The sequence below is a fragment of the Lampetra fluviatilis genome, chromosome 65 (genome assembly GCF_964198595.1).
Source record: "Lampetra fluviatilis chromosome 65, kcLamFluv1.1, whole genome shotgun sequence".
In the NCBI taxonomy this organism is placed as follows: domain Eukaryota; kingdom Metazoa; phylum Chordata; class Hyperoartia; order Petromyzontiformes; family Petromyzontidae; genus Lampetra; species Lampetra fluviatilis.
In genome coordinates, this window is record NC_136339.1 from 4,622,602 (window position 1) to 4,650,256 (window position 27,655).

A 27,655-nucleotide genomic window follows, 5' to 3' on the forward strand; every position below is an offset into this window, starting at 1 on the left:
TAAGTGAGTATACGTGAGTGTGTGTAAGTGAGTATACGTGAGTGTGTGTAAGTGAGTATACGTGAGTGTGTGTAAGTGAGTGTACGTGAGTGTGTGTAAGTGAGTATACGTGAGTGTGTGTAAGTGAGTATACGTGAGTGTGTGTAAGTGAGTATACGTGAGTGTGTGTAAGTGAGTGTACGTGTGTGTGTGAGTATACGTGAGTGTGTGTAAGTGAGTATACGTGAGTGTGTGTAAGTGAGTATACGTGAGTGTGTGTAAGTGAGTGTACGTGTGTGTGTGAGTATACGTGAGTGTGTGTAAGTGAGTGTACGTGTGTGTGTGAGTATACGTGAGTGTGTGTAAGTGAGTATACGTGAGTGTGTGTAAGTGAGTATACGTGAGTGTGTGCATGTGAGCGCGTGAGCGAGTGTGTCAATTCGAGGCAGGCACGCCGGGGCACGTGCACACAGACACGCACGCACACACAGTCGTGACTTTGACCCAAGGTTGTTCATAATCCAGCCCATAATACATTGTAATGACTTCACCGCGGGAGAGAGAGAGGGAGGGATGTGAATACAGACAAGACACACACACACTCATACACAAACACGCACAAAGACAAAGATCCCCCGTGTAGCCCACACAGGCTGTTGGGGAAAGTGCTGTTAGTGAGCTCCAGCGCCTATGAAGGCCGGTACAGCCCACGCGCGAAGCACCAACGCCCGGCTGCCAGGTTCGTAGCGCTAACCGCTGCACCACCGCTCCCCATCACACACACACACGCACACACAGACTCGTCAACAAATCGGCACGCACACAAGGGCAAAGATCCCACCCCTCGCTTTCGCCTTTAACAGACTGTTGGGGCAGGCACTGTTGTGTGCGGACACACACAGGGGCTCAGACACGCAGGATCAAAGGCACAAACAACGCATTAGCACTTACACACACGCACACACGTTATCATTCACGCGGACACGCGTCTACGCGGACACACGTACAGACACACAGACACCACACAGACCCTGACACACACACACATAACCTGACACACACACACAGACCCCGACACACACACAGACCCCGACACACACACAGACCCTGACACACACACAGACCCTGACACGTACACAGACCCTGACACACACACAGACCATGACACGCACACAGACCCTGACACGCACACAGACCCTGACACACACACAGACCCTGACACACACACAGACCCTGACACGCACACAGACCCTGACACGCACACAGACCCTGACACGCACACAGACCCTGACACACACACAGACCCTGACACGCACACAGACCCTGACACGCACACAGACCCTGACACGCACACAGACCCTGACACGCACACAGACCCTGACACGCACACAGACCCTGACACGCACACAGACCCTGACACGCACACAGACCCTGACACGCACACAGACCCTGACACGCACACAGACCCTGACACGCACACAGACCCTGACACGCACACAGACCCTGACACGCACACAGACCCTGACACGCACACAGACCCTGACACGCACACAGACCCTGACACGCACACAGACCCTGACACGCACACAGACCCTGACACGCACACAGACCCTGACACGCACACAGACCCTGACACGCACACAGACCCTGACACGCACACAGACCCTGACACGCACACAGACCCTGACACGCACACAGACCCTGACACGCACACAGACCCTGACACGCACACAGACCCTGACACGCACACAGACCCTGACACGCACACAGACCCTGACACGCACACAGACCCTGACACGCACACAGACCCTGACACGCACACAGACCCTGACACACACACAGACCCTGACACGCACACAGACCCTGACACGCACACAGACCCTGACACGCACACAGACCCTGACACGCACACAGACCCTGACACACACACAGACCCTGACACGCACACAGACCCTGACACACACACAGACCATGACACGCACACAGACCCTGACACGCACACAGACCCTGACACACACACAGACCCTGACACACACACAGACCCTGACACGCACACAGACCCTGACACGCACACAGACCCTGACACGCACACAGACCCTGACACGCACACAGACCCTGACACGCACACAGACCCTGACACGCACACAGACCCTGACACGCACACAGACCCTGACACGCACACAGACCCTGACACACACACAGACCCTGACACGCACACAGACCCTGACACACACACAGACCATGACACGCACACAGACCCTGACACGCACACAGACCCTGACACACACACAGACCCTGACACACACACAGACCCTGACACGCACACAGACCCTGACACGCACACAGACCCTGACACGCACACAGACCCTGACACGCACACAGACCCTGACACACACACAGACCCTGACACGCACACAGACCCTGACACACACACAGACCCTGACACAGATGTGCACAAAGGCAAAAGTCCTCAAGCAGCCTCCTGTTGGGGCAAGTGCTGTCAGCGAGAACAGCACCACGCCCGGCCGCCTTTGTTTCCCCAGTGGCGATGTTTACTACACACCGCTACACCAGGTACTCATTTGAGGCTGAGTCGACCTAGGCGAGGCCCAGGACCGGTTCAGAGAATCGTCACCGGTGTTGTTGGCCGTGAGCGGGAATCGAACTCGGGTCGCCGGGTTCGTAGCGCAGACGCGCTAACCACTGCGCCACCGCTCCCCACCACATGCTACAAAGACAAAGATCCCCCGTGTAGCCTGTACCAGACTGTAGGGGCAAGTGCTGTTAGCGAACACCTATGAAGGCCGGCACGGCACACGAGGGGGTGGGTGGCCAGCACCACGCCCGGCCGCCTTTGTCTCCCCAGTGGCGATGTTTACTACACACAACGCTACACCAGGTTACTCATTTGAGGCTGCGTCGACCTAGGGGTGGATCGGTCGAGAGACCGGCCATTGTCATTGAACGCGAGCGGAACTCAAACTCGGGTGTCTGCCCAATTCGGAGCACAGCGTGCCAATCGCTAAGCCAGTGACGATTGTCTGAACCGGTCCTGGGCCTCCCCTAGGTTGACTCGGCCTCAAATGAGTAACCTGGTGTAGTAAACATCGCCACCGGGGAGACAAAGGCGGCCGGGCGTGGTGCTGGCCACCCACCCACCCCCTCGTGTGCCGTGCCGGCCATCATAGGTGCTGCTACTCGCTAACAGCACTTGCCCCTAAAGTCTGTTGAGGCTACACGGGGGAACTTTGTCTCGTATGCATCTGTCAGCTTCGGTTTGGCAGCGGAGGTCTCACTCCGAATCAGTCGGGTGGCATCATCTATTCATCAGCTGCATAACGCTGTGTGGAAGCTACCTGGTCTGTCACTCCGCACGAAGCTACGGGTCTTCCCGGCCACGGTCATGCCCTCCCTTCTCCACGCTTGCGAAATGCGGACCCCCCCCCCCTAATGGAACACTTAAACATTCAGGCTGGCCCTGCCTGCAGGCTGGATTGTGTGAAGAGCTCACAAATCCTTGAAGATCTGGACACAGTCCCATCGGTGAGCTCCTCCGGCCAGGCAAGGCTGCACTGGCTGGGTCACGGAGCCCACATGCCGAACCACCGCATGCCCAGCCACCTCATGCCCAGCCACCGCATGCCCAGCCACCGCATGCCCAGCCACCGCATGTCCAGCCACCTCATGCCCAGCCACCGCATGCCCAGCCACCTCATGCCCAGCCACCGCATGCCCAGCCACCGCATGCCCAGCCACCGCATGCCCAGCCACCGCATGTCCAGCCACCGCATGTCCAGCCACCACATGCCCAGCCACCGCATGCCCAGCCACCGCATGCCCAGCCACCGCATGTCCAGCCACCACATGCCCAGCCACCGCATGCCCAGCCACCGCATGCCCAGCCACCGCATGTCCAGCCACCGCATGCCCAGCCACCGCATGCCCAGCCACCTCATGCCCAGCCACCGCATGCCCAGCCACCGCATGTCCAGCCACCACATGCCCAGCCACCGCATGCCCAGCCACCTCATGCCCAGCCACCGCATGCCCAGCCACCGCATGCCCAGCCACCGCATGCCCAGCCACCGCATGCCCAGCCACCTCATGCCCAGCCACCGCATGCCCAGCCACCTCATGCCCAGCCACCGCATGCCCAGCCACCGCATGCCCAGCCACCGCATGCCCAGCCACCGCATGTCCAGCCACCGCATGTCCAGCCACCACATGCCCAGCCACCGCATGCCCAGCCACCGCATGCCCAGCCACCGCATGCCCAGCCACCACATGCCCAGCCACCTCATGCCCAGCCACCTCATGCCCAGCCACCGCATGCCCAGCCACCTCATGCCCAGCCACCACATGCCCAGCCACCTCATGCCCAGCCACCTCATGCCCAGCCACCGCATGCCCAGCCACCGCATGCCCAGCCACCACATGCCCAGCCACCTCATGCCCAGCCACCTCATGCCCAGCCACCGCATGCCCAGCCACCGCATGCCCAGCCACCACATGCCCAGCCACCTCATGCCCAGCCACCTCATGCCCAGCCACCACATGCCCAGCCACCTCATGCCCAGCCACCTCATGCCCAGCCACCACATGCCCAGCCACCGCATGCCCAGCCACCACATGCCCAGCCACCGCATGCCCAGCCACCTCATGCCCAGCCACCTCATGCCCAGCCACCGCATGCCCAGCCACCGCATGCCCAGCCACCGCATGCCCAGCCACCGCATGCCCAGCCACCGCATGCCCAGCCACCTCATGCCCAGCCACCTCATGCCCAGCCACCGCATGCCCAGCCACCACATGCCCAGTCACCGCATGCCCAGCCACCACATGCCCAGCCACCGCATGCCCAGCCACCGCATGCCCAGCCACCGCATGCCCAGCCACCGCATGCCCAGCCACCGCATGCCCAGCCACCGCATGCCCAGCAGCTTCTGTTTGGCCGGACAGAGGGAGCTAAACGGGCACGGCATGGGCTAGATGGGCTGCTGAGGAACAGGAGGACGTGGATCTGAGTGGACTTGCCGAAGAATGGTACCAGCGGCGTCGAGGTTGGCCTCTGTGGAGGAGGCTGGTGAGGAAGGCTCCCGTTCAGTGCCAGGCTAAGTGCACCGTGAGGCTACTGGGCAGTCGGGAGCCAGTTGCTCTCCAACAACAACGGAGGGCAGAGGAGCGACGCTCACAACAACGACCCGAGTGTGCGGGCGGCTAAATCTAAAACGCAGAGAGTTGGCACAGTAGGGGGCACAGGTGGCGCATCTGCCAGTCATCTCGGTCAGTCAGCCCACGGCACCTGGGTCTCGTCCTGTGACTTCCTGCCAACAACGAGAGCCTTCCACGCTTCACGACACGGCCTCAAAGTGCACCTAGCCTGGCACAAGCGCCGTGGAGACATCAATGCAACTCAGTGGGCGAACGGCGGCTGTTGATGTATGTGCATGTATGTATGTACATTATCTGTATGTATGGGAATGTGTGTGCGTGTGTCAGTGTGTGTGTGTGTGTGTGTCAGCGGTGGTGCAGTGGTTAGCGCGCTGCGCTATGAACCCGGCGACATGGGTTCGATTCCAGCTCACGGCCAACACCAGTGACGATTATCTGAACCAGTCCGGGGCCTCCCCTAGGTCGACTCAGCCTTAAATGAGTACCTGGTGTGGTGTTTAAACATCGCCACTGGGGAGACAAAGGCGGTCGGGCGTGGTGCTGGCCACCCACCCCCTCGTGTGCCGTGCCGGCCTTCATAGGTGCTCGCTAACAGCACTTGCCCCCAACAGTTTGTTAAGGCTACACGGGGGATCTTCGTGCTGTGTATGTGTATGCCTGCATGTGCATGTATGCATGCGTGTGTGTGTATGTATATATACGTGTGCGTATGATGCAGAGGTGGGACAAAGTCATTGTTATGCAAGTCCAAGTCGAGTCGCAAGTCATCAAATTCATGACTCGAGTCTGACTCGAGTCCAAGTCACATGACTCGAGTCCACACCTCTGGTATGATGTATATGTATGTAAGTGTGTGTGTGTGGACGCGCGTGTGTGTGTGGACGTGTGTGTGTGTGTGGACGTGTGTGTGTGTGTGTGTGGACGTGTGTGTGTGTGTGTGGACGTGTGTGTGTGTGTGGGCTGGGCGTGTTGGTAATTTGCGCAGCTCAAATTCAGCGGCACGCAGTGATTTTTATTTGTGGGTCAAGGACGGGCAGACGAGCCGATGCGGGGAGAGCGAGTGAGCGAGAGGAGAGAGCGAGCGAACGAGAGGAGAGAGCGAGCGAACGAGAGGAGAGAGCGAGCGAACGAGAGGAGAGAGCGTGTGGGGGCAGAGGCACGGGGAGAGAGAGAGAGGCGTTGGGGGGGGGTGGGAGAGAGAGATGGACGGGGAGAGAGGCACGGGGAGAGAGAGACACGTGGGGAGAGAGAGACACGTGGGGAGAGAGAGACACGTGGAGATAGAGGCACGGGGAGAGAGAGAGACGTGGGGAGAGAGACACGGGGATAAATAAATAAAAAATTACGAAATGATGAACGAAGCAAAGTGCCGAATACACCGAGCATCTTCTTGTTTCCACTGATCGTAAAAAAAAGAGAGAGACACGGGGAGAGACACGGGGTGAGAGAGACACGGGGAGAGAGACACGGGGAGAGAGAGACACGGGGAGAGAGAGACACGGGGAGAAAGAGACACGGGGGGAGAGAGACACGGGGTGAGAGAGACACGGGGAGAAAGGCACGGGGAGAGAGAGACACGTGGAGAGAGAGACACGGGGAGAGAGAGACACGGGGAGAGAGAGACACGGGGAGAGAGAGACACGGGGAGAGAGAGACACGGGGAGAGAGGCACGGGGAGAGAGACACGTGGAGAGAGAGACACGGGGAGAGAGAGACACGGGGAGAGAGAGACACGGGGAGAGAGAGACACGGGGAGAGAGAGACACGGGGAGAGAGAGACACGGGGAGAGAGAGACACGGGGAGGGAGAGACACGGGGAGGGAGAGACACGGGGAGAGAGACAGAGGAATGGGGAGTGAGAGATTTGTAAAACGAAACTCGACTATATTTAATTTAATCAGGTAAGGCGCACTGGAGTTGTGTGCATCTCTTTTTTAAGATCGCGACCCGCCCATCGCGAATGCTAGCAGCTTAACGAAGCGGCTGATCACGCGGAATTCTATCTCGGGCCAAATGCTCTGAAAGTAAACTCCGTTTATTTTGAGAATAGTTTTTGCCCTTTTTTCTGGCGACAAAACAGCTGCGTTAGAGATGTTCAAACACCAAGCTGAAACCTTTTACAGGGAATCACGACTGCAACACATTGTCCTGCGGAGGGAGCTGGTAGGAACGTTGGGTTGCTCGGTCAATGGCCTGCAGGGTCAACGGCGGCGTGGTGTATTCCGCAAATATGCCCGACTGTGAGGGCGGGCACAAGCCGGCGTGAGTAGGTGAAACGTTGAGTTTTATAAGGGCACCACGGGGTGACCAGCCCCTCCCCACCCAGCCCCACCCTCCCACCCAGCCCCACCCTCCCCACCCAGCCCCACCCTCCCCACCCTCCCCACCGAGCCCCTCCCTGCACGACGGACGGACGGACACAATAATCCCCTGTGGGCTGGTGTAACCAGGAGGTTCCTACCAGTATTAACCACAAAACTTGTGGTCAGAATGCAAACAAAAAACATACTCTGATAACATATGCATTTTCTTCTTCTTGGTTATTTCGGTAAAGTCACGTAGGAGGGAAGTAATAAAATAATAAAAATAAAACAATAAAATAATTCTCACGACGTTTTGGCCACAACGCAAGCAGCCGTCCTCAGGTGAAGAACAGGTCTGTCAGAAAGACATCGTCTGAATGAACACCACCAGACTTGGCAGCGTATATTTAAGCTGGGTTGTCTTTCTGACAGACCTGTTCTTCACCTGAGGACGGCTGCTTGCGTTGTGGCCGAAACGTCGTGAGAATTATTTTATTATGTTTTATTTTTATTATTTATTATTTCCCTTCTACGTGACTTTACCGAAAGAACCAAGAAGATGAATCTCTGCAGTCACGAAAGCTTTAAATCGAAACATGCATTTTCTTTGATCCTGATTGGTCCACACCAGAGACAGCTTTCTTCGGAGGCTAGTCTAAAAGGTGTTCGACCAGAGGACGCCAAAAGGCGTACACAGGTAATGCCCACTGAGCGCTGTGTGTATCTCCGTTTCGGAAGTAACCTGGCACTCGCAAATGATAGCTCAACGAAGTGGTGCTTATCGTCGCGTGGAAAATGATGGTAGCAGTCAAATGACTCTAAACGCGTGATGTTGATGACTCTAGATTTGGAGGGGGGGAAATACCGGAGGAGCCGGAGAAAAATCCACGCGACCGCGGGCAGACAGAGAGACACGCAAACTCCAAATATACATCAGCAGGGGTCGGGATCGAACCCACGACCTCCTGCATACCAGGCGAGGTAGTTAACATCTCCTACCCACTGTGATGATGATGACAGAGAGAGAGACACGCAAACTCCAAATATACAGCAGCAGGGGTCGGGATCGAACCCACGACCTCCTGTGTACCAGGCGAGGTAGTTAACATCTCCTAGCCACTGTGATGATGATGAGAGAGAGAGACACGCAAACTCAAAATATACAGAAAGGCGTCAGGTGTCAGGATCGAACCCACGACCTCCTGCACACCAGGCGAGGTAGTTAACATCTCCTAGCCACCGTGATGATGATGACAGAGAGAGAGACACGCAAACTCCAAATACACAGCAGCAGGCGTCAGGGTCGGGATCGAACCTACGACCTCCTGTATACCAGGCGAGGTAGTTAACATCTCCCAGCCACCGTGATGATGAGAGAGACACACAAACTCCAAATATACAGCAGCAGGCGTCAGGGTCGGGATCGAAGCCACGACCTCCTGCATACCAGACGAGGTAGTTAACATCTCCCAGCCACTGTGATGATGATGATGAGAGAGACACGCAAACTCAAAATATACATAAAGGCGTCAAGGGGTCGGGATCAAACCCGCGACCTCCTGTAGACCAGGCGAGGTAGTTAACATCTCCTAGCCACTGTGATGATGATGAGAGAGACACTGCAATCCTACAAACAGCAGCAGGCGTCAGGGTCGGGATCGAACCCGCGACCTCCTGCACACCAGGCGAGGTAGTTAACATCTCCTAGCCAGCGCAGCGAGGACAGGACAAGGGGAGAGATGAGGAAGATGCACAAAGAGAGACAGAGAGAGGGGGGGGGAGGTGCACAGGGAGAGATACGGGGCATGGGGGAGTGAGAGTCGCAAGAAAGGAGAGAGGCAAGCCGAGAGGGAGAAGTGGTTGGAGGAGGGGAGGAGAGAGGCGAGGCGATGTCATTCACTCCGAGGGTTTAGGATCCAGACTCCGGCGAATGTTTCCAGCTCAAGGTGACACTGCGGGAGCGTGATGAAAGTTACGTGCGTGTTGGAGAGAGCGAGAGAGAGAGGGAGGGAGGGAGGGGAGGAGAGCGGGGGTAGAGAGAGGGGGCAACAGAGGGGCGTGTGCTTCGTGTGGATGGGACCGAAATAATGATGCCTTGCTGCACGAAAGTCTGACACCATCCGTAACACTAACCTTGACACTAACCCTGACTCTAACACGAACCTTGACTCTAACCCTGACTCTAACACGAACACTTTCCATAACACTAACCTTGACTCTAACCCTGACTCTAACACGAACACAAACCTTGACTCTAACACTAACCTTGACTCTAACCTTGACTCTAACACGAACACAAACCTTGACTCTAACACTAACACTTTCCGTAACACTAACCTTGACACTAACCCTGACTCTAACACGAACACAAACCTTGACTCTAACACGAACACCATCCGTAACACTAACCTTGACACTAACCCTGACTCTAACACGAACACAAACCTTGACTCTAACACGAACACTTTCCGTAACACTAACCTTGACACTAACCCTGACTCTAACACGAACACAAACCTTGACTCTAACACGAACACCATCCATAACACTAACCTTGACACTAACCCTGACTCTAACACGAACACAAACCTTGACTCTAACACGAACACTTTCCGTAACACTAACCTTGACACTAACCTTGACTCTAACACGAACACAAACCTTGACTCTAACACTAACACTTTCCGTAACACTAACCTTGACACTAACCCTGACTCGTAACACTAACACAAACCTTGACTCTAACACTAACCCTGACTCAAACACTAACCCTATCTCTAACACTAACCCTGACTCTAACCTTGACACTAACCCTGACTCAAACACTAACACAAACCTTGACTCTAACACGAACACCATCCGTAACACTAACCTTGACACTAACCCTGACTCTAACACGAACACAAACCTTGACTCTAACACTAACCCTGACTCAAACACTAACCCTATCTCTAACACTAACCCTGACTCTAACCTTGACACTAACCCTGACTCTAACACTAACCTTGACACTAACCCTGACTCTAACACGAACACTATCCATAACACTAACCCTGACTCAAACACTAACACTAACCTTGACACTAACCCTGACTCTAACACTAACACAAACCCTATCCCTAACACTAACCTTGACACTAACCCTGACACTAACACTAACCTTGACACTAACCCTGACACTAACACTAACCTTGACACTAACCCTGACTCTAACACAAACACCATCCCTAACACTAACCCTGTCCCTAACCCTGACTATATCCCTATTTCCTCGAGAACCACAACATGGTGTTCGATTTATCGATCCTTAGACGGAGGGATGATGGCCACTGAAAGATACCAGTGTAGATAGTGCCGTGGATAATAGATAATAGAGGCATGTGAGGTGGTTAAGTGATGCACGGCCAGTTAGCCCTGATGTCCCACGGCGCATCGGATATTAATATAATTAAATATTCACATCTGATAAATGATTTAATTAAAATGCGCCAAAATTAACAAACTGCTCATCAAAAACATTTGGGGGCACCTCGCCTGGTATACAGGAGGTCGTGGGTTCGATCCCGACCCTGACGACTGCTGCTGTATATTTGGAGTTTGCGTGTCTCTCTCTCATCATCATCACGGTGGCTGGGAGATGTTAACTACCTCGCCTGGTATACAGGAGGTCGTGGGTTCGATCCCGACCCTGACGCCTGCTGCTGTATATTTGGAGTTTGCGTGTCTCTCTCTCATCATCGTCACGGTGGCTGGGAGATGTTAACTACCTCGCCTGGTCTACAGGAGGTTGTGGGTTCCATCCCGACCCTGACGCCCGCTGTATATTTGGAGTTAAAGTGTCTCTCTCTCTCTCTCATCATCGTCACGGTGGCTAGGAGATGTTAACCACCTCGCCTGGTATACAGGAGGTTGTGGGTTTGATCACGACCCTGACGCTGCTGCTGTATATTTGGAGTTTGTGTGTCACTCTCTCTCTCCCTGTAGTGTCTCTGACACGGCCATCGTGACCCCCCCTGAGAGAGAGCGAGAGACAGACAGACCCACCCAGGGCTCGAACCCAGCAACTCAGCTGTGCCGAGTGTCTTTGACACGACCATCGCGACCCCCCCTGAGAGAGAGAGACAGACAGACCCACCCAGGAATCGAACCCAGCATCTCAGCAATGCCGAGTGTGTCTGACACGACCATCACGACCCCCCCTGAGAGAGAGAGACAGACAGACCCACCCAGGAATCGAACCCAGCATCTCAGCAGTGCCGAGTATCTCTGACACGGCCATCGCAACCTCCCCTGAGAGAGAGAGAGACAGACCCAGGAATCGAACCCAGCATCTCAGCAATGCCGAGTGTGTCTGACACGGCCATCGTGACCCCCCTAAGAGAGAGTGAGAGACAGACAGACCCAGGGCTCGAACCCAGCATCTCAGCAATGCCGAGTGTGTCTGACACGGCCATCGTAACCTCCCCTGAGAAAGAGAGACAGACCCAGGAATCGAACCCAGCATCTCAGCAATGCCGAGTGTGTCTGACACGGCCATCGTGACCCCCCTGAGAGAGAGTGAGAGACAGACAGACCCACCCAGGGCTCGAACCCAGCATCTCAGCAGTGCTGAGTGTCTCTAACACGGCCATCGTGACCCCCCTGAGAGAGAGAGACAGACAGACCCACCCAGGGCTCGAACCCAGCATCTCAGTAGTGCCGAGTGTCTCTGACACGACCATCGCGACCCCCTGAGAGAGAGAGTGAGAGACAGACAGACCCACCCAGGGCTCGAACCCAGCATCTCAGCAGTGCTGAGTGTCTCTAACACGGCCATCGCGACCCCCCCTGAGAGAGAGAGCGAGAGACAGACAGACCCACCCAGGGCTCGAACCCAGCACTCTGAGCGGCAACGCCACCACTGACCCTGACACGGCCATTAAGAACTCCCCCCCCACCTCCCCCGAGTGGTCTCACGTGTGAGCAATCGGGAGTCGTTAGCCTAAATTAATTTGGTGAAACCAAGCCTCAGGTCACATGACCATCAGCAGCAGAGGTCACGGTGGGCTGCGAACTCTGACCCCCAGGGTTAAGACCCCTTTTAGACACGCATGCACACGCACACACACACAGACAAAGATACACCGTGTAGCCTTCAACAGGCTGTTGGGGCAAGTGTTGTTTGCGAGTGGCACTTGTGAAGGACGGCACGGCGCACGAGGGGGTGGGTGGCCAGCACCACGCCCGGCCGCCTTTGTCTCCCCAACGCTGTTGTTTATTACACACCGCACCAGGTGCTCGTTTAAGGCTAAGTCGACCTAGAGGGAGGCCCAGGACCGTCTCAGATATCCGCCACTGTGATTGGTCTTGAGTGGTAATCGAACTCGGGTCCGCCGGGTTCCTAGCGCGAGCTAACCGCTGCACCACCGCTCCCAATCAACAACACACAACACACACACAGCAACACAGAGAACCACACACACACACAGAGCCACACACACACACAGAGCCACACACACACACATGTGTGCTTACACACACACACACAGAACCACTCACACACACACACACAGCAACATAGAGTACTGACACACACACAGAACCACTCACACACACACAGCAACACAGAACCACTCACACACACACACTCAGCAACACATAACCACTGACTCACACACACACACACGTGCTTACACACACACACAGAACCACTCACACACAGCAACACAGAGAGCCACACACACACACGTGCGCGTACACACACACCCTGACTCACACACACACACAGAGAGCCACACACACACACGTGTGCTTACACACACACAGAACCACTGACACACGCACACACAGCAACACAGAGAGCCACACACACACATCTGCGTACACACACACCCTGACTCACACACACACACAGAGAGCCACACACACACACACACGTGTGCTTACACACACACACAGAACCACTCACACACACACAGCAACACAGAGAGCCACACACACACAAAGTTACAGAGCAAGAGTGGGAGAAAGAGAGCGAGAGATGGAGAGAGAGAGGATGAGACGTGGGGGGGGGGGGGGGCACTGACAAGAGGGGAGAGTAAAGGAGAGAGATGAAGAGAGAGGGGGGGGTGGGAGAGAGAGGGGAGAGAGGAGACACGGGGAGAGATGGGCACGAGAGGGAGGAGGGTGACTGAGAGAGCAAAGGAATAGAAAACGGGGAGAGTGATGGGGAGAGTGATGGGGAGAGTGATGGGGAGAGTGATGGGGAGAGTGATGGGGAGAGTGATGGGGAGAGTGATGGGGAGAGTGATGGGGAGAGTGATGGGGAGAGTGATGGGGAGAGTGAAGGACGGTGAGCGGAAGAATGAAGGAGTGAAGGGCGAGTGAAGGAGAGAGGGGAGGGGCTGAAGGAGAGGGGGGGAGAGCGGAAGAGTGAAGGAGAGCGAGGGGAGAGTGAAGGAGAGGGGGGGGGTGAGTGAAGGAGAGGGGGGGGTGAAGGAGGGGGAGGGTGAAGGAGAGGGGGGGGGGTGAAGGAGAGGGGGGGGGGAAGTAAAGGAGGGGGGGGGAAGTGAAGGAGAGGGGGGGAGTGAGTGAAGGAGAGAGAGGGGGGCTGAAGGAGAGAGAGGGGGGATGAAGGAGAGGGGGGGAGTGAGTGAAGGAGAGGGGGGGGCGAAGGAGAGGGTGGGGAGGGCGAAGGAGAGAGGAGGGAGAGTGAAGGACAGTGAACGAAAGAATGAATGAGAGTGAAGGAGAGTGAATGAGAACACGGGACAGGGAGCGAGAGAGCGAGGGGCAGGCAGGCAGGCAGGGTGATAGAGCAGTGACAGTAGAGGAGAGTGGAGGAGAGAGAGAGAGAGGGGAGGGTGAAGGAGAGAGAGGGGAGAGAGAGAGAGGGGGGGGAGAGGGGAGGAGAGTGAAGGAGAGAGAGAGAGGGGGGGGAGAGGGGAGGAGAGTGTCCCTCCTGAACACCGACTACAAAATATTGACGAAGGCTCTCTCCCTGCGACTGAAAGGGGTGATTGCACAAGTCGTAAACAGGGACCAGTCCTACACCATCCCCGGACGATCCATCCACGACGGCATCTTCCTGGTCAGAGACCTCATCGCGATGTCCCGGAGGTTGGGCATCCCAATCGCGTTTCTGGCCCTTGACCAGGAAAAGGCTTTTGACAGAGTGGACCACAAATACCTGCTGGGAACCCTCAAGACCTTTGGTTTTGGAGATGGGTTTGTCCGAACGATCCGCCTACTCTACACCAAGGCGGAGTGCATGATCAAGATCAACGGCACCCTCACTGCCCCCGTCAAATTCGAGCGAGGAGTGAGACAGGGATGCCCATTGTCGGGCCAACTTTATGCACTGGCATTAGAGCCTTTCCTGAGTCTCATAAGGCGGAGACTCAGCGGCCTGGTGCTCAGGGAACCAAGCGTCAGTTTGGTCCTGACGGCATACGCCGATGACATCCTCCTCATCCTTCGTTCCCTGGATGATGTCGCCCTGCTGCACGAGTGTCAGGAGGTCTTTTCGAAGGCCTCCTCATCCAAAATGAACTGGCAAAAGTGCAGCGGCCTGCTGGTTGGAGCGTGGGACATGACCGAGTGTCCGGAGAAGGCAAAAACCATCAATTGGAGCACAACATCGCTGCACCACCTGGGGGTGTTCCTGGGACCAGAGGAGGAACCACCGCAAAGGAACTGGGTCGAGCTGGAGGAGAAGGTGAAGGAGCGGCTGGGCACCTGGAGTCGCCTGTGCAAGTTCCTCACCTTCAGGACAAAGACGTTGGTGGTGAACCAGCTGGTGACGTCCATGCTGTGGCACCGACTCTTCTCCCTGCACCCCCCCATGAGCCTCGTCAACGCGCTTCAGAAGCGAGTCCTCGACTTCTTCTGGTCGGGCAGAGGACACCGGGTCGCGGCTGGGGTCCTGGCCCTGCCACTGGACGAGGGCGGTCACGGGCTGGTGTGCGTGCGGAGTCAGCTGGCCACCTTCCGACTGCAGGCCGCACAAAAGTTCCTGCACACCACCACCCCTGCACCAGCCTGGAGCGTCACGGCCTCCTTCCTACTCAAACAGCTGGGGGGTCTGCAGTGCTCCAAACAACTATTCTATATGGACCTGCAGGGCCTCCCACTGGGACAACTGCCACCTTTCTACAGGAGCGTCCTGCAGACGTGGAGCACCCTCGCCGTCAGGAGGCTGAACCGGCCGCGATCGGCCGAGGATCTGGTCTTCGAACCGATCCTCAGGAACCCGCAGACAAAGCTGCCGTCCACCACCGCCACCCCCGGCATGGAGAGGCGCCTCACCAACGCGCGGCTCACCAGGATGGGAGATCTGGTGGAGCCTGGAACACGGGGCCGGTGGCTCGGACCAGCAGACATGGCCACAAAGACAGGGCTGCAATCGCTCCGGGTGGCTGCCCGGATCCTGGCCGAAGCCAAGGAAGCCTTCTCAGCGGCAGCGGGGAGAACGCCCCCCATCGGCGTTGGGGACGACGAGGCCCCTCTCGGTCCCCCTTCACCGGAGCTCTCCGTCGTGCCGCTGCAGCGCCAATGCCGACAAGCGAAGGCGGATCACAACCTGTGCCGGCTGGAAGACCTACCAGAGGCGGCCTTCGCAAATGTCAAGAGGAAGGTGCTCTACTCCTACATGGTCCGGTTTCACCAACAGGACACCCTGAGGAGCCACAAGGACCATGCCTGGAGGAAAGCCCTGCCCTGCATCTCTCCGGAGAGGCCTCGCTGGAGGCAACTCTACTCCAGCCCGACGTACAACCGCATCGGCGACCTCAGCTGGAGCATCGCCCACGGCACCGTCACCACCAACGCCTCCCTGGCGCGCTTCACCGACACGCCCCCGGAGTGCCGGTTCTGCGGTAAAGTGGAGACGGTGGCACACCAATACGTGGAGTGCAAGAGCCTGGACTCGCTGTTCAAGGTCCTGAGAAACATCCTACTAAAGTTCAGCCTCCACTTCTCCCCGACGGTCCTCATCTTTGGATACCGAAAGGGCGACGGATCCCAACATCTTCAGGGGCTGGTCAACGTGCTCGTCGGCTACGCCAAGCTCGCCATTTACAGGGCGAGGAAGGTGGCCCTGGAGGGGAAACGTCCGGCCAGCAGCCTGGGCATCTTCCGCGCTCTGGTCGGAGCCAGGGTGTGGCTGGAGTTCCGACATGCGCGGTTGACCCACGCCGTGCCGGCCTTCATGGAGCAGTGGGCGATGGAGGAGGCCGTGTGCTCCGTGGCAGATGACGGGGAGCTCTGCATGCTGTTATGAGCTACCCGTCGGAGGCCGTCGGACTGCGAGGGGGGCGCCGTACATAACGAGAGAGTGAGCGAGAGAATGAGCGACAGAACGAGCGAGAGAGAGAGCGAGTGAGAGAGAGAGCGAGAGAGCGAGCGAGAGAGTGAGCGAAAGAGCGAGCGAGGGCTACATAAAGCCCAGTTTAAAAAAAAAAAAAAAAAAAAAAAAAAAAAATTTTTACGAAATGATGACCGAAACAAAGTGCCGAATACACCGAGCATCTTCTTGTTTCCACTGATCGTAAAAAAAAGAGAGAGAGAGGAGAGTGGAGGAGAGAGAGAGAGAGGGGAGAGAGAGGGGAGGGAGAGGGGAGGAGAGTGAAGGAGAGAGAGAGAGGGGAGAGAGAGGGGAGAGAGAGGGGAGGGAGAGGGGAGGAGAGTGAAGGAGAGTGAAGGAGAGAGAGAGAGGGGAGAGAGAGGGGAGGGTGAAGGAGAGAGAGAGGGGAAGGAGAGGGGAGAGAGAGGAGAGTGAAGGAGAGAGAAGGAGAGAGAGAGGGGAGAGTGAAGGAGAGTGAAGGAGAGAGAGGGGAGGGAGAGGAGAGTGAAGGAGAGCGAAGGAGAGATAGAGGGGAGGGAGAGGGGAGAGTGAAGGAGAGAGAGAGGGGAGGGAGAGGGGAGAGTGAAGGAGAGAGAGAGGGGAGGGAGAGGGGAGGGAGAGGAGAGTGAAGGAGAGAGAGAGGGGAGGGAGAGGGGAGATCAAGGGGAGAGAGAGGAGGGCGTCGGCGTGACCTTGTGTCTGTCTGCTGCTACTACTATTCCGGGCACGTGTGAGAGTGTGTGTGAGAGTGTGTGTGTCAGTGTGTGTCAGTGAGGGTGTGTGTGAGTGTGTGTGAGAGTGTGTGTCAGTGTGTGTCAGTGAGGGTGTGTGTGAGTGTGTGTGAGAGTGTGTGTGTCAGTGTGTGTGAGTGTATGTGAGTGAGGGTGTGTGTGTCAGTGTGTGTGAGTGTGTGTGAGAGTGTGTGTGTCAGTGTGTGTGAGTGTATGTGAGTGAGGGTGTGTGTGTCAGTGTGTGTGAGAGTGTGTGTGTCAGTGTGTGTGAGTGTGTGTGAGTGTGTGTGAGAGTGTGTGTGAGTGTTTGTGTGAGTGTGTGTGAGTGTGTGTGAGTGTGTGTGAGAGTGTGAGTGTGTGTGAGAGTGTGTGAGAGTGTGTGTGAGTGTGTGTGAGAGTCTGTGTGTGTGAGAGTGTGTGAGAGTGTGTGTGAGAGTGTGTGAGAGTGTGTGTGAATGTGTGTGTGTGAGAGTCTGTGTGTGTGAGAGTGTGTGAGTGTGTGTGTGAGAGTGTGTGTGAGTGTGTGAGTGTGTGTGAGTGTGTGTGAGTGTGTGAGAGTGTGTGTGAGTGTGTGAGTGTGTGTGTGAGAGTCTGTGTGTGTGAGAGTGTGTGTGAGTGTGTGTGAGTGTGTGTGTGAGAGTGTGTGTTTGTGTGTGTGTGAGAGTGTGTGAGTGTGTATTTGTGTGTGTGTGAGTGTGTGTGAGTGTGTGGGGAGCGGTGGTGCAGTGGTTAGCGCGCTGCGCTATGAACCCGGCGACCCGGGTTCGATTCCCGCTCACGGCCAACACCGGTGACGATTATCTGAACCGGTCCTGGGCCTCCCCTAGGTCGACTCAGCCTTAAATGAGTACCTGGTGCGGTGTGTAAACATCGCCACTAGGGAGACAAAGGCGGTCGGGCGTGGTGCTGGCCACCCACTCCCTCGTGTGCAGTGCCAGCCTTCACTAACAGCACTTGCCCCAACAGCCTGTGTGGGCTACACGGGGATCTTTGTCTGTGTGAGTGTGTGACCTTGATAGTAACGGATCTCAGCTGCTGGGATGCGACTGGAATACGAAGGAGTAACACGCCACTAACATGCTACTAACATGCTACTAACACACTACTAACACGCTACTAACACACTACTAACACACCGCTAACATGCTACTAACATGCTACTAACACGCCGCTAACACGCCGCTAACACAGTAACACGCCACTAACATGCTACTAACACACCACTAACACACTACTAACACACTACTAAAACAGTAACACGCCTAATAACACACGGCTGACACCCCACTAACACACTTACTAACGCACCTACTCACACATTCTACTAACATACTAATAACACACACCTACTGACACCCCACTAACACACTTACTAACGCACCTACTCAAACATACTACTAACATACTAATAGCACACACTACTGACACCCCACTGACACACTTACTAACGCACCTACTCACACATTCTACTAACATACTAATAACACACACCTACTGACACCGCACTGACACACTTACTAACGCACCTACTCAAACATACTACTAACATACTAATAACACACACTACTGACACCCAACTAACACACTTACTAACGCACCTACTCACACATTCTACTAACATACTAATAACACACCTACTGACACCCCACTGACACACTTACTAACGCACCTACTCACACATACTACTAACATACTAATAACACACACTACTGACACCCCACTGACACACTTACTAACGCACCTACTCACACATTCTACTAACATACTAATAACACACACTACTGACACCCAACTAACACACTTACTAACGCACCTACTCAAACATACTACTAACATACTAATAACACACACTACTGACACCCAACTAACACACTTACTAACGCACCTACTCACACATTCTACTAACCACACGACGAACACACACACTCATGTGCCACGGACAATGACCCCTGTAGAGCACTTTAAGAGTCTGCAGCGAGTAGCAGCACCTATGAAGGCCGGCACTGTGGCACACGAGGGGGTGGGTGGCCAGCACCACGCCCGGCCGCCTTTGTCTCCCCAGTGGCGATGTTTACTACACACCGCTACACCAGCTACTCGTTTGAGGCCGAGTCGACCTAGGGGAGGTCCCAGGAGCGGTTAAAATAAAACCACTACACCACAACGCGTTACGCTTCCACGTGCGCGGGTCACGTGACAGATGTGACGTCACAGCTCATTTGCCGTGCAAAAAAATGTAATTCATTATTGAGCCCCCCCCCACCACCCCCCCCAAAAAAAATTTTTTTGTATTTTTATAATGTTTGCATGATGTACCGTCTGGAATGTACCCACATGGCAACTTTCAAGTTTGTTGCATGTCGGGAAGTACGCTAAACATTTTGAACAGACACACATACTCACAACTTTTCCTTTTATACTGGTAGGAACCACCTGGTTCCACCAGCCCACAGGAGATTATTGTGTCCGTCCGTCCGTCGTGCATTCAAGAATGGGAGGGGTGGGGCTGGGTGGAGAGGGGAGGGTGGGGAGGGGCTGGGTGGGGAAGGTGGGGAGGGGCTGGGTGGGGAGGGTGGGGAGGGGCTGGGTGGGGAGGGGTTGGGTGGGGAGGGGAGGGTGGGGCTGGGTGGGGGGTGGGAGGGGTGGGGCTGGGTGGGGAGGGGAGGGTGGGGGGAGGGGCTGGGTGGGGCTGGGTGGGGAGGGGCTGGTCACCCCGTGGTGCCCTTATAAAACTCAACGTTTCACCTACTCACGCCGGCTTGTGCCCGCCCTCACAGTCGGGCATATTTGCGGAATACACCACGCCGCCGTTGACCCTGCAGGCCATTGACCGAGCAACCCGACGTTGCTACCAGCTCCCTCCGCAGGACAATGTGTTACATATGGAGATGACTAACACACCCTACTAACAAGAGTAGCACATGCCAACACACCAACGAACACTCGATTGACACGCATACTGACACAACAACAGCAGCATGCCCACTCACTCGCAATGACAGCGAGGAAGAGAGTGAGCAGGAGAGAGGGAAGGGAGTGAAAGGAGGAGAGAGAGTTTGAGAGCTGAGAGTGCGTGAGAGGCAGAGGTGAGTGAAGAGGTGGTAAGAGTGTGAGAGGGTGAGTGTTGCGGTGTGTGGGTGAGTGGGTGGGTGGGTGAGTGTGTGAGCATGGTGGAGTGAGTGGGGAGTGGTGGTGCAGCGGTTAGCGCGCTGCGCTATGAACCTGGCGAAACGGGTTCGATTCCAGCTCACGGCCAACACCGGTGACGATTATCTGAACCGGTCCCGGGCCTCCACTAGGTCGACTCAGCCTCAAATGAGTACCTGGTGCGGTGTGTAAACATTGCCACTGGGGAGACAAAGGCGGTCGGGCGTGGTGCTGGCCACCCACCCCCTCGTGTACCATTCTGGCCTTCATAGGTGCTCGCTAACAGCACTTGCCCCTACAGTCTGTTAAGGCTATATGGGGGATCTTTGTCTTTGTTCGCCGTGCCGGCATTCATAGGTGCTGCTCGCTAACAGCACTTGCCCCAACAGTCTTGTCAAGGCTTTAAGGGGGATCTTTGCCTTTGTTTAGGTACTGTACGTGTCAGTGTGTGAGTGTGTGTGTCTGTGTGGGGGGAGCGGTGGGTGTTGTGGTTAGCGCGTTGCGCTTCGAACGGCTATACGGGGTATCTTTGTCTTTGTGTGAGTGGGTGAGTTTGGTGGTGCATGAATGTGTATGTGAGTGGGTGGGTGAGTGTGGAGGTGTAAGGATGAGTGGGTGGGTGAGTGTGGAGGTGTAAGGATGAGTGGGTGGGTGAGTGTGGTGGTGTATGAGTGGGTGGGTGATTGTGGAGTTGTATGAGTGGGTGAGTGTGGTGGTGTATGAGTGAGTGGGTGGGTGGGTGAGTGAGTGGGTGAGTGGGTGGGTGGGTGAGTGGGTGGGTGAATGTGGTGGTGGACGAGTGAGTGGGAGGGTGAGTGAGTGAGTGGGTGAGTGAGTGAGTGGGTGGGTGGGTGGGTGAGTGAGTGGGTGGGTGGGTGGGTGAGTGAGTGGGTGGGTGGGTGGGTGAGTGAGTGGGTGATTGGGTGAGTGGGTGGGTGAGTGAGTGGGTGGCTGAGTGTGGTGGTGGACGAGTGAGTGGGTGAGTGAGTGAGTGGGTGAGTGAGTGAGTGGCTGAGTGGGTGAGTGGGTGAGTGAGTGAGTGGGTGGCCGTGACAAGGTCATAATGGACGTGTCAGCTTCACAGCGACCGTGTCAGCTTCACAGCGAACGTGTCAGATTCACAGCGACCGTGTCAGGTTCACAGCGGACGTGTCAGGTTCACAGCGAACGTGTCAGGTTCACAGTGGACGTGTCAGCTTCACAGCAGACGTGTCAGATTCACAGTGGACGTGTCAGATTCACAGCGACAGTGTCAGGTTCACAGTGGACGTGTCAGATTCACAGCGACAGTGTCAGGTTCACAGCGGCCGTGTCAGGTTCACAGCGACAGTGTCAGGTTCACAGTGGACGTGTCAGGTTCACAGCGAACGTGTCAGGTTCACAGTGGACGTGTCAGATTCACAGCGACAGTGTCAGGTTCACAGTGGACGTGTCAGATTCACAGCGACAGTGTCAGGTTCACAGCGGCCGTGTCAGGTTCACAGCGGACGTGTCAGGTTCACAGTGGACGTGTCAGGTTCACAGAGGACGTGTCAGGTTCACAGTGGACGTGTCAGGTTCACAGCGACCGTGTCAGCTTCACAGTGGACGTGTCAGGTTCACAGCGACAGTGTCAGGTTCACAGCGGCAGTGTCAGGTTCACAGTGGACGTGTCAGGTTCACAGCGACAGTGTCAGGTTCACAGCGGCCGTGTCAGGTTCACAGTGGACGTGTCAGGTTCACAGCGACAGTGTCAGGTTCACAGCGGCCGTGTCAGCTTCACAGCGAACGTGTCAGCTTCACAGCGAACGTGTCAGGTTCACAGCGAACGTGTCAGGTTCACAGCGACAGTGTCAGGTTCACAGTGGACGTGTCAGGTTCACAGCGAACGTGTCAGGTTCACAGCGAACGTGTCAGGTTCACAGCGACAGTGTCAGGTTCACAGCGGCCGTGTCAGCTTCACAGCGAACGTGTCAGGTTCACAGCGGACGTGTCAGGTTCACAGCGGACGTGTCAGCTTCACAGCGAACGTGTCAGCTTCACAGCGAACGTGTCAGGTTCACAGTGGACGTGTCAGGTTCACAGCGACAGTGTCAGCTTCACAGTGGACGTGTCAGGTTCACAGTGGATGTGTCAGGTTCACAGCGACAGTGTCAGCTTCACAGTGGATGTGTCAGGTTCACAGCGACAGTGTCAGCTTCACAGCGAACGTGTCAGGTTCACAGTGGACGTGTCAGGTTCACAGCGACAGTGTCAGCTTCACAGTGGACGTGTCAGGTTCACAGCGGACGTGTCAGGTTCACAGCGGACGTGTCAGGTTCACAGCGACAGTGTCAGCTTCACAGTGGACGTGTCAGGTTCACAGTGGATGTGTCAGGTTCACAGTGGACGTGTCAGCTTCACAGCGAACGTGTCAGCTTCACAGTGGACGTGTCAGGTTCACAGTGGACGTGTCAGGTTCACAGCGACAGTGTCAGGTTCACAGTGGCCGTGTCAGCTTCACAGCGGACGTGTCAGATTCACAGCGGACGTGTCAGGGTCACAGTGGACGTGTCAGCTTCACAGCGGACGTGTCAGGTTCACAGTGGACGTGTCAGGTTCACAGTGGACGTGTCAGCTTCACAGCGGCCGTGTCAGCTTCACAGCGGACGTGTCAGGTTCACAGCGGCCGTGTCAGGGTCACAGTGGACGTGTCAGGTTCACAGTGGACGTGTCAGGTTCACAGCGGCCGTGTCAGGGTCACAGTGGACGTGTCAGCTTCACAGCGGACGTGTCAGGTTCACAGCGGCCGTGTCAGCTTCATAAACTCAGAAAGTCTCTCTGCCCAAGCGAGTGCGTGGTGGTGGAAATTCCACGTTCCTCTGGCTGGGGCCAAGCCTCTCACGAGAATGAACCCAGTCGGGGCTGTGTCAGGGTCTGATTTCTCACGCGCAACTCACGCGCAACTCACGCGCAACTCACGTGCAACTCACGTGCAACTCACGTGCAACTAACGTACAACTCACGTGCAACTAACAAGCAATTAACAAGCAACTTGCTTGCAACTTGCTGGCAACGTGCGTCAAACTCATGTGCAATTCACGTGCAACTCGTGTGCAACGCGTGCTAATCTTACAAGCAACCCAAGTGCAACTCGCGTGCAACCACGCCTGAAAGTTGCTAAGCATTTGCTCTGAGCAGGTCGGTGAGTGGGTGAGTAGGTGAGTGAGTGGCTGAGTGAGCAAATGGGTGAGTGTATGAGTGAATGAGTGAGTGAGTAAAGGAGTGAGCCGGTGGGTGAGTGAGCGGGTGAGCAAGTGGGTTGGCGAGTTGGTGAGTGAGCGAGCTAGTGGGCGGGTGAGCGAGCGGCTGGGTGAGTGAGCGGATGGGTGAGCAAACGGGTGAGTGGGTGAGTAAAGGAGTGAGCCGGTGGGTGAGTAAAGGAGTGAGGCGGTGGGTGAGTGAGCGGGTGAGCAAGTGGGTTAGTGAGCGAGCGAGTGGGTGGGTGAGCGAGCGGCTGGGTGAGTGAGCGGATGGGTGAGCAAATGGGTGAGTAGATGAGTGAGTGAGTAAAGGAGTGAGCCAGTGGGTGAGTGAGCGGGTGAGCAAGCGGGTTGGTGAGTTGGTGAGTGAGCGAGCTAGTGGGCGGGTGAGCGAGCGGCTGGGTGAGTGAGCGGATGGGTGAGCAAACGGGTGAGTGGATGAGTGAATGAGTGGGTGAGTGGATGGGTGGGTGAGTGAGCGGGTGAGCGAGCGAGTGAGTGGGCGGGTGAGCGAGCGGCTGGGTGAGTGAGTGAGTGAGTGGATGGGTGAGCAAACGGGTGAGTGGATGAGTGAATGAGTGGGTGGGTGGCTGAGTGGGTGAGCGAGCGGGTGAGTGAGCGGATGAGTGAGCAAACAGGTGAGCAAGCGAGTGAGGGGGTGAGCGAGCGAGCGAGCGAGTGTGTGGGTGAATCAGCGGGTGAGCGAGCGAGTGTGTCCGTGTCGTTGGTTCTGCTTGACGCAGCGTCTAATTAATTTAGGAGTAATGAGATACAGTGACCCCCTCCACAAGCCAATTAATTACGGGGCTATTGGGATTAACGTACACACACACACACACATAAACCCTCCACACACACACCTTAACGTTACACACACGCACACGTAAACCCTCCACACACACACCTTAACGTTACACACACGCACACGTAAACCCTCCACACACACACCTTAACGTTACACACACACACACATAAACCCTCCACACACACACCTTAACGTTACACACACACACACATAAACCCTCCACACACACACCTTAACGTTACACACACACACACACACGAGTTAACCCTCCACACACACACCTTAACGTTACACACACGCACACGTAAACCCTCCACACACACACCTTAACGTTTTTGTTGTTGTGATCATCATCGTCGTCGTCATCGTCTGGAAGTTGATTTCCAAATCCAGATTTTGTTTGTCATTGTCTCCGTGGGGAGGGGGAGGAGGGAGGGTCTATGACCACAGCAGGAGGAGTAGGGGGGGGGTGGGGTCACGCTGACCGTGGCGGTGAGGTCACGCCGACACCAACATCGCGGTCGCGACGACGCACGCAGCAGCCAGGGAGGGCGTGCGCGCGTTGCCCAAAGGCAAAGGTCCCCCGGATAGCCTTCAACAGACTGTTTGTGGGGGGCAAGTGCTGTTAGCGAGCGGCACCCCGCCCGCCCGCCCGCCCGCGCCGCCTTTGTCTCCCCACTGGGGATGTCTCCAGGCTCCTCGTGACGGGCTCAGATAATACCGGTAGGAACCTCCTGGTTACACCAGCCCACAGGTGGATTATTGTGTCTGTCCGTCCGTCGTGCAGGGAGGGGCTGGGTGGGGAGGGGAGGGTGGGGAGGGGCTGGGTGGGGAGAGTGGCGCTAGGTGGGGAGGGGAGGGTGGGGAGGTGCTGGGTGGGGAGGGACGGGCTGGGTGGGGAGGGAGGGGTTGGGTGGGGAGGGGCTGGGTGGAGAGAGTGGCGCTGGGTGGGGAGGGGAGGGTGGGGAGGGGCTGGGTGGGGAGGTGCTGGGTGGGGAGGGTGGGGAGGGGCTGGGTGGGGAGGGGAGGGTGGGGAGGGGCTGGGTGGGGAGGGGAGGGTGGGGAGGTGCTGGGTGGGGAGGGTGGGGCTGGGCTGGGTGGGGAGGGTGGGGAGGTGCTGGGTGGGGAGGGTGGGGAGGTGCTGGGTGGGGAGGGTGGGGAGGGGCTGGGTGGGGGGTGGGAGGAGTGGGGCTGGGTGGGGAGGGGAGGGTGGGGAGGGGCTGGGTGGGGCTGGGTGGGGGGTGGGAGGGGTGGGGCTGGGTGGGGTGGGGCTGGGTGGGGTGGGGCTGGGTGGGGAGGGGCTGGGTGGGGAAGGGCTGGGTGGGGAGGGGAGGGTGGGGAGGGGCTGGGTGGGGAGGGGCTGGTCACCCCGTGGTGCCCTTATAAAACTCAACGTTTCACCTACTCACGCCGGCTTGTGCCCGCCCTCACAGTCGGGCACATTTGCGGAATACACCACGCCGCCGTTGACCCTGCAGGCCATTGACCGAGCAACCCAACGTTCCTACCAGCTCCCTCCGCAGGACAATGTGTTCGTCACTGGGTGTTGGCCGTGAGCAGGGCAATCGAACTCGGGCCGCCGGGTTCGTAGCGCAGCGCGCTAACCACTGCGCCACCGCTCCCCGCAACACACACGCAAAGACAAAGGTCCCCCGTATAGCCTGTAAGACTGTTTGGGGGGCAAGTTAGCGAGCAGCACCTATGAAGGCCGGCACAGTGGCGCCGTATACTCAACGTGACAAGTACTCATTTGATGCCGAGTCGACCTAGAGGAGGCCCACGACAAGTTCAGATAATAGTCAACCTTGTAGGCGGTGGCGCCGTGAACAGGAAATGAACTCCGGTCGCTGAGTTCGCTGCTAACCACTGCGCCACCACTCCCCACACACAAACATACAGACACACACAAACATACAGACACACACGTACACACAGACACACACACAGACACACACACACACACAGACACACACGTACACACAGACACACACGTACACACAGACACACACACACACACAGACACACACAAACACACAGATACGCACACACATACATACAGACACACACGTACACACAGACACACACGTGCACACAGACACACACGTGCACACAGACACACACGTGCACACAGACACACACGTGCACACAGACACACACGTGCACACAGACACACACGTGCACACAGACACACACGTGCACACAGACACACACGTGCACACAGACACACACGTACACACAGACACACACGTGCACACAGACACACACGTGCACACAGACACACACGTGCACACAGACACACACGTGCACACAGACACACACGTGCACACAGACACACACGTACACACAGACACACACGTGCACACAGACACACACGTGCACACAGACACACACGTGCACACAGACACACACGTACACACAGACACACACGTACACACAGACACACACGTACACACAGACACACACGTACACACAGACACACACGTACACACAGACACACACAGAACGCACAAGTAACCACACACACACACACTACAACACATTTACCCCGAACACACAGACTCGTGCTAACATACAAGATCACACACTCTAACACACACACTCTAACACACACACTAAGGCTAACACACACACACACACACTAAGGCTAACACACACACACAAACCCAACACACACACTAAGGCTAACATACACACACACACACTAAGGCTAACACACACACACACACAAACCCAACACACACACACACTAACACACACACACACTAAGGTTAACACACAAACTCAACACACACACACAAACCCAACACACACACACACTAACACACACACACACTAAGGTTAACACACAAACTCAACACACACACACACACAAACCCAACACACACACACACTAACACACACACACACTAAGGTTAACACACAAACTCAACACACACACACACAAACCCAACACACACACTAAGGCTAACACACAC